Raw genomic sequence first — 5891 nt, 5'->3', positions numbered from 1 at the left:
TGTGTAATTTCCAAAATTTCAGAGGCCATCTTTGCAAAAACACTCTTTGATTTATTCTTGTCTCTCATACTGACAAAAGAGTTGGCTCCTCAGTGACGACAACATTCCAAAGCTTCAGTGAACCATCCTTTATGTCTGGTGTAGTTGGTTTTTTCCATACTCGTGCAAACACGTCAGATTCTACGTGAAATAAGTGCATAGGCAAAACTTAGTATAGCAGCTATTCATCAAGGTCACCTTAAGGGACGAGTTAAGTTTATTGAAGACAAGTAAATAATTCAATTTCTTTAAATAAGAAATGGCTCAGTTAAAAGCAAAGAGGTGCCATAGCACTCATTCTGGCCAGAGAATATGCCGAAAGGAGAGGCACTAATACAAGAACACAGGTATTGCTCAGCTCAGCAGCACATGGTTGGCAACCTTCAGTCTCGAAAGACTATGGTATAAGCCTACAGCACCCGGTATTCCCAGGCGGTCTCCCATCCAAGTACTAACCAGGCCTGACCCTGCTTAACTTCTGAGATCAGATGAGATCAGGCATGTGCAGGATAACAGTTGCTGCTTTGAACAACACATTTATTCATCATTTCTGCTGATCAGCAGAGCAGTGCAGGATTTTCTGGTTTTATTTTTATTTCCTTTACATTCCCCTAGGGCTCCCCAGTCAAACACATCAAGGTCAAGGCCCAGCATGAGTTCATGTGGCATACATTGTTAGCCAAACAGGGCGCCTCAGGCAATACCTTCACCAGTGTGAGTCAAAGACAAAAATGCTCTTTGATTGGAAGCTGATATCCTTCTAAGTAGCTGTAGAACATCTGACATGGGAAACCTAACCCCAGAGGAATCAAAATAACAGAGCACCAGAATCAGTCTCAAGAGGCTGTCCAGCTCAGGGATGCAGGCTGGTGATACCTCAGGCTTGAATTGCAATGTCTACCTCAAAAGCTGTCTGGCTTGATGTAGGTGGCAGAATTTGGCTTCCTTGACCCCCCTTCCAGGGGTTGCTACTGAAAAGCTGGGGGTCACCTAGAAGTGACCTCAGGTTGGAGCCAGGGTGTTTTGTCCAAAGGGGAAGTGATACTTTCGGCTGTCTCCTCCAGCCCACTCTTAAGGGGGGGGGGGGAATTTGTGTAGATAGGACTTGCTGCCATTTTAAGTTGACCAGTTTTTCTAGATGACCCATTTTACTCCAAATCACATGATCTCAGGTCTTGTGTGGTGGGTACATGGGTAAACAGCTGGAGGAGAATACTGAGTGGGAAAACAAGGAGAGGGGGGAAGGTTAAGCTGCTCCTCCTCCTGCTCAAATCTGCCACCTCCTCTTCAAGCTGCTTTTGGCAAATTCAAAGATACACACAAGTGCACATCACATGGGCAGCCCAATCCTATGGTGGATGAGTGTCAGAGCAGCAGCCGCAGTGCTGGCGCTGGGTGTCATCAAAGCACCGTAAAGCACTTTTCAACACCCAGAGAGTAAGTGGTGCAGGTGGAAAGGCCTGCACTATCCCATGGGAGCCACATCCCACCCAACAGCTGCTGGAGCAGGTAAGTGCTGCACCAGGTGGCAGAGGGGTGGGATGAGGGCAGAATGGAGGTGAGGAGGGGGTGTTTGGGGGTGGTGGTGAGCAGGTAGGGGGTGGTTCTGACCTGGGAAAAGGCGGGTATGGTGAAGGAGGTCTCTGCTGTATCCTAATCCCCATCCCAGTCCTGAAAGCCCTAAACTGGATAACTCGGTTCTGCGCCAGTGAATAAGCAGATCTGAGTAGCCCCATTAAGCAAGCTAGGACTGTATACGGCGTAAGGAAACAAATGTTCCCTTACCCCAAAAAGACCTCCAGTCTGCTCAGTTTCAGTGCTGGATATGGCATGGGCACTGAGGACCTGCTGCACCAGCTTTGAATAGAGTTGGGCTGTTAGTTTGCCTCCATGTGCACAACTGAAGGAAGTGATACACTCAGAAACACTATAACCATAAGCGCTTGCAAAGTGCCACAGAAAGCAATCCCATGTCCTTCCAACCTGTTTAATATAAAATTAATTCAAGAGTGATATATCAGCCATTTCTGTCTTTACAAAAAAAGTTGAATTATTCAAAGTCCAGTAAGCTTCTTACTCTTGTGTCACTCTTACTCCAATGTTGTTTGCAGAAGTCTTCAGGTAGTTTTAAGTATGTCACAGGTGTCAAAAGACAATGGGATTATGTAAGCAACCTGCATAATTCAATGCACATCATCCTTAAAACTTTGCTGTATGACTACTTGCACTGACACAAGCTGATGTACTTTAGTTAAATCAGTGAAACAGACAATTATTCTAGGCTACTGGCCTCGACAAATACAATTACAGACCAGCAAACAGACAAATGGTACTAATATGATTTTGCTGTAAAATGACAGCAGTGAGAGCCATGAGTTACTTTAAGTGCAGTCATGGAGTGGAATTGATTTGTAACCCATCAGAGAGATCAGGCCCATAAGCCACAAATTCACTCGGCTGAAGGAGGTATGAGGCTTTTTGGAAAGTCAAGTTCAGTTGTTGATCTAGTGGCAGAAAAGCTCAAAATACAGCCTGTGAAATGTTTTGTTTGTACAAAATAAAGAGGAGAAAATCAGAAGATCAGAGGCCAACAGGAGCCTTAACTTTAGCATTGCCAGCTTTTTTCATGGTCTTCCTCCCAGGGTGACCAGATACAATGGAGGACAGAGTACCTGTACCTTTAACCACTATATGGAAGAGGGAATTTTGGCAGGTGCAGCTCAACATGGAAGGGTTTAAAAAGCTGCACCTGCCAAAATTCCCTCTTCTATACTAATGTTAAAGGTACAGGCACTCTGTCCTCCATTGTATCTGGTCACCCCACTTCCTCCTCCATGGATACTAGTGGCCTAGTACACAGAAACTTAGCAGGTGAAGCTGCCATTCATCCCTACTAGTGGAGGGAACTCTTCACTCATTCAAAAAGATGGCAACACCTTCTAACTCTCTACTGGAAGATGGGGTAGTAAAAGGAACACTTGTTATTGGAGTAACCAATAAAACATTCATTAACACCACAATTAAGGTTCACAAATTATTCATTAGTCAGGAGTTAAAGCCAGGCCATTCTTTGAAATCTTCCAGCAAATAAAATATGAACTGCATTAATTCACACAGAATGAAGTATGCAGGACTTCTTTTTGTACTCTTGTGTTTTATATGCTTGATGGCCAGTTGCCCATTTGGAGTATGAGGTCTTTTTTTTGGTTCACAGTTCAAGTCACAGTCCAGGCAGTGTCGGCTAGTGAAATGGTGCAGGGAATAGTAAAGAACTGACATTGACGGTAGCCTTTTTTTCTACCCTTCACCCCATTTCATTAGCTGCAACTATGTATGTGTTTAGTGGTCACCTTTCCATTTATTTGAGGTATTTACACTATTTCTACTATACTCTTTGCTTGCCTCCCTTTTCTGCAGTTAAGTCTATCTCTTGCCTTCCATCTTCAGGGTTTCCAAGTGGAGTCCTTTCCTCATTGCAACTATTAATCAAAATGTTGTGAAAGCTGACTGCTTACCTAGACTGCTGCAACCTCCTGCTTGCTGGCCTTCCCTCTTTTTACTTCATTCCTCTTCATAGGATAACTGAACAATCAAAATGTGGAGGTCTTCAACATCTAAGCTTCACAATTTGGCCTTGTTAAAGAGCCTACATGCAAATGCTGTATGCACTTATGACCTCTCCATGTGATCTGTACCCTGCACTTTAGCAGAGTAACAGCCCAGTCCTATCTCCCTCCAGTCTACAGTATCCAGCACTACTGCCAGAGTATGCACTACATAATGGGGGGGGCGACAGCCCAGGAGAGGTAAGTACAATTTTTCCTTACCTCCCTGTAGGCCACCTGGCCTCCAGTTGTTTTGCTGGCATAAGTCTGAGGAGACTCAGGGGGCATTTCAGAGCAGAGAAAGGGAGATAAGATCTCAACCTGTGCCACTGCTGCTGAGATCCTTCTCCTACTGCCCCATCCCATTTCCTGCCCAGCCCACTCCCTATCCCAAATGTCCCCATTGCAGACCTATCTGCTTCAGCTGGTCAACTGGCAGCCACTGTTGCACACAAGGTTCCCCTAGTAATTTGTGCTGGCTGCCCTGATGCTCATGATGATGATGATGTGGTTTCAGCTCTCATAGGGTTGGGCTGTAAGTGTGCGCAGCACAAGGCTATCACCTCATTTTCTGTTAAGTAATGTGATAAACTGTCCTAATTTGCTAAAAAAAGAGCTGGCACCCAAGTCTTACCCTGTCAACTCATTTCAGCTGTATGGAGAGTCAATGAGAGCAAGCTATGCTACACCTGCTCCCAGCATTTTTTAATACATCTTGCTCTTTTCTCATAACTCCAGTGATTCCCAGTGTTATTACTTGCTCCCCACATTACCACAAATAAAGCTTCCTGCACATAGTAAAGTAGCACATCCAAAAGGACAATTTAACATATTCCTCTCCCTGATCTGCTAGTTCTTTACAGGGAAGGAACTTTATCCCACGAGGAACTTCAGCCACAGTTCTGCAGACTGGCCTGCTGCCATGCTCCAGTCAAACTCCTCCTCTTGCCAGTCCTGTTCACGTTTTCACAATCCATTTTGTTGTACACTGGACAAGGGCCTGCCACCAATGTATTTTGCTTGCTGATGGCCCTAAATGAAAACAGAAAGGCCTTGCTGAGCTAATGAAATGCTTGCGTAAAGGAAAGCCCACATCACTCCAAAAGCACACTATTATTGTTAACTAATCAAAGCATTAAGCATTGCTGGGTTTTTCTCCCAGATTTTTCTTCTCAGACGTGTTAACACATAAGCTCACTTTTGAAGTGTCTTGAAATGAAACATAAACTGCATTTCAAAACAACACTTATACGGTAATAGCTTGAAACCTAATTACCTCTCCAACAGAAGGATCTCTCCTTCTGTATTAATCATCCAATTTAACTGTGCAGAAGTCAACATATGTTATTATTTATTACACTTATTTTCCTCCTTTCTTCTCAGGAGCCCATGGCAGCCTAGACAGGATTCCCAGACAATTTCCCTTCCAGGCACTGACTTGACCAGGCCCCAAACAACTGAACTTTAACACTGTTGTTGCATAATGTACCTTCAGACTTCAACGATTTACTGATGAAAATCAAGTGTTGCAAATCACTCAGGCTTTGGATAAGCCTTTGTATTAGAATCAAACCACACAGTGTGCAGAGTGGTTTAGCACCCCTCCCACGCGCGCACACATGGTTTTCCCACCAAATGTCACCCCTCCATGGCTATTTGCCCCACAGAGCAGTGATTTGCAGCCAACAGCCAGGAGCAAATAGCTGCTTCAGAGGGAGTGTTCAGACACACTCCATGGTCTCAGTATGCACAGTGTGGGGTCCTTTCCCACAACTGTGGAAAAAAAAGATGCTTGTAGTTTAATAGATTTTTTAAAGGAGCAGTTTAATGTAACATATGGTCTGGCCCTACTTGGTATTCCCAAGAAGCACCACTGTTCAACGGCTACTATAGGTCTGGTTCAGTTCTGCATTGACTTACAAAGGCTGTAATTACCCAGCTACAGACATACAGACACAGACAAGAGGTTTTTGTTTTTTTAAACTTTATTCCAAGTTGGCATGTTACCTGAAGGGTTTCTTTCCATAAATGCAGTCAATAATCATGCTAGGCTGAAACTTATTCATCTCAAGCACTTCCATCAAATTTCATGGTCTGGGGATAGGCTGAGGGAGCATCAAAAGTTAAACAATTGGGGGAGGGGACTCATAAAAAAAAAAATCAGGGATTCTGGATTGGTTTACCAGGAGTGGCATACATGTTTTTGTCACTCTTTCCTTCCCATCTCTGTTGTCTCCCCCACTGTGA

General features: G+C 44.2%; 1 pseudogene; it reads right to left on the bottom strand.

Moving 5' to 3' along the window:
* Positions 1-446: 446 nt before the first annotated feature.
* Positions 447-563, bottom strand: LOC136646936 (5S ribosomal RNA; annotated as a pseudogene).
* Positions 564-5891: the final 5328 nt, after the last annotated feature.

Source organism: Tiliqua scincoides, chromosome 3, assembly GCF_035046505.1.
Source record: "Tiliqua scincoides isolate rTilSci1 chromosome 3, rTilSci1.hap2, whole genome shotgun sequence".
NCBI lineage: Eukaryota > Metazoa > Chordata > Lepidosauria > Squamata > Scincidae > Tiliqua > Tiliqua scincoides.
The sequence above is the reverse complement of the archived record's forward strand: the minus strand, read 5'-3'. Positions and strand labels throughout refer to the sequence as shown.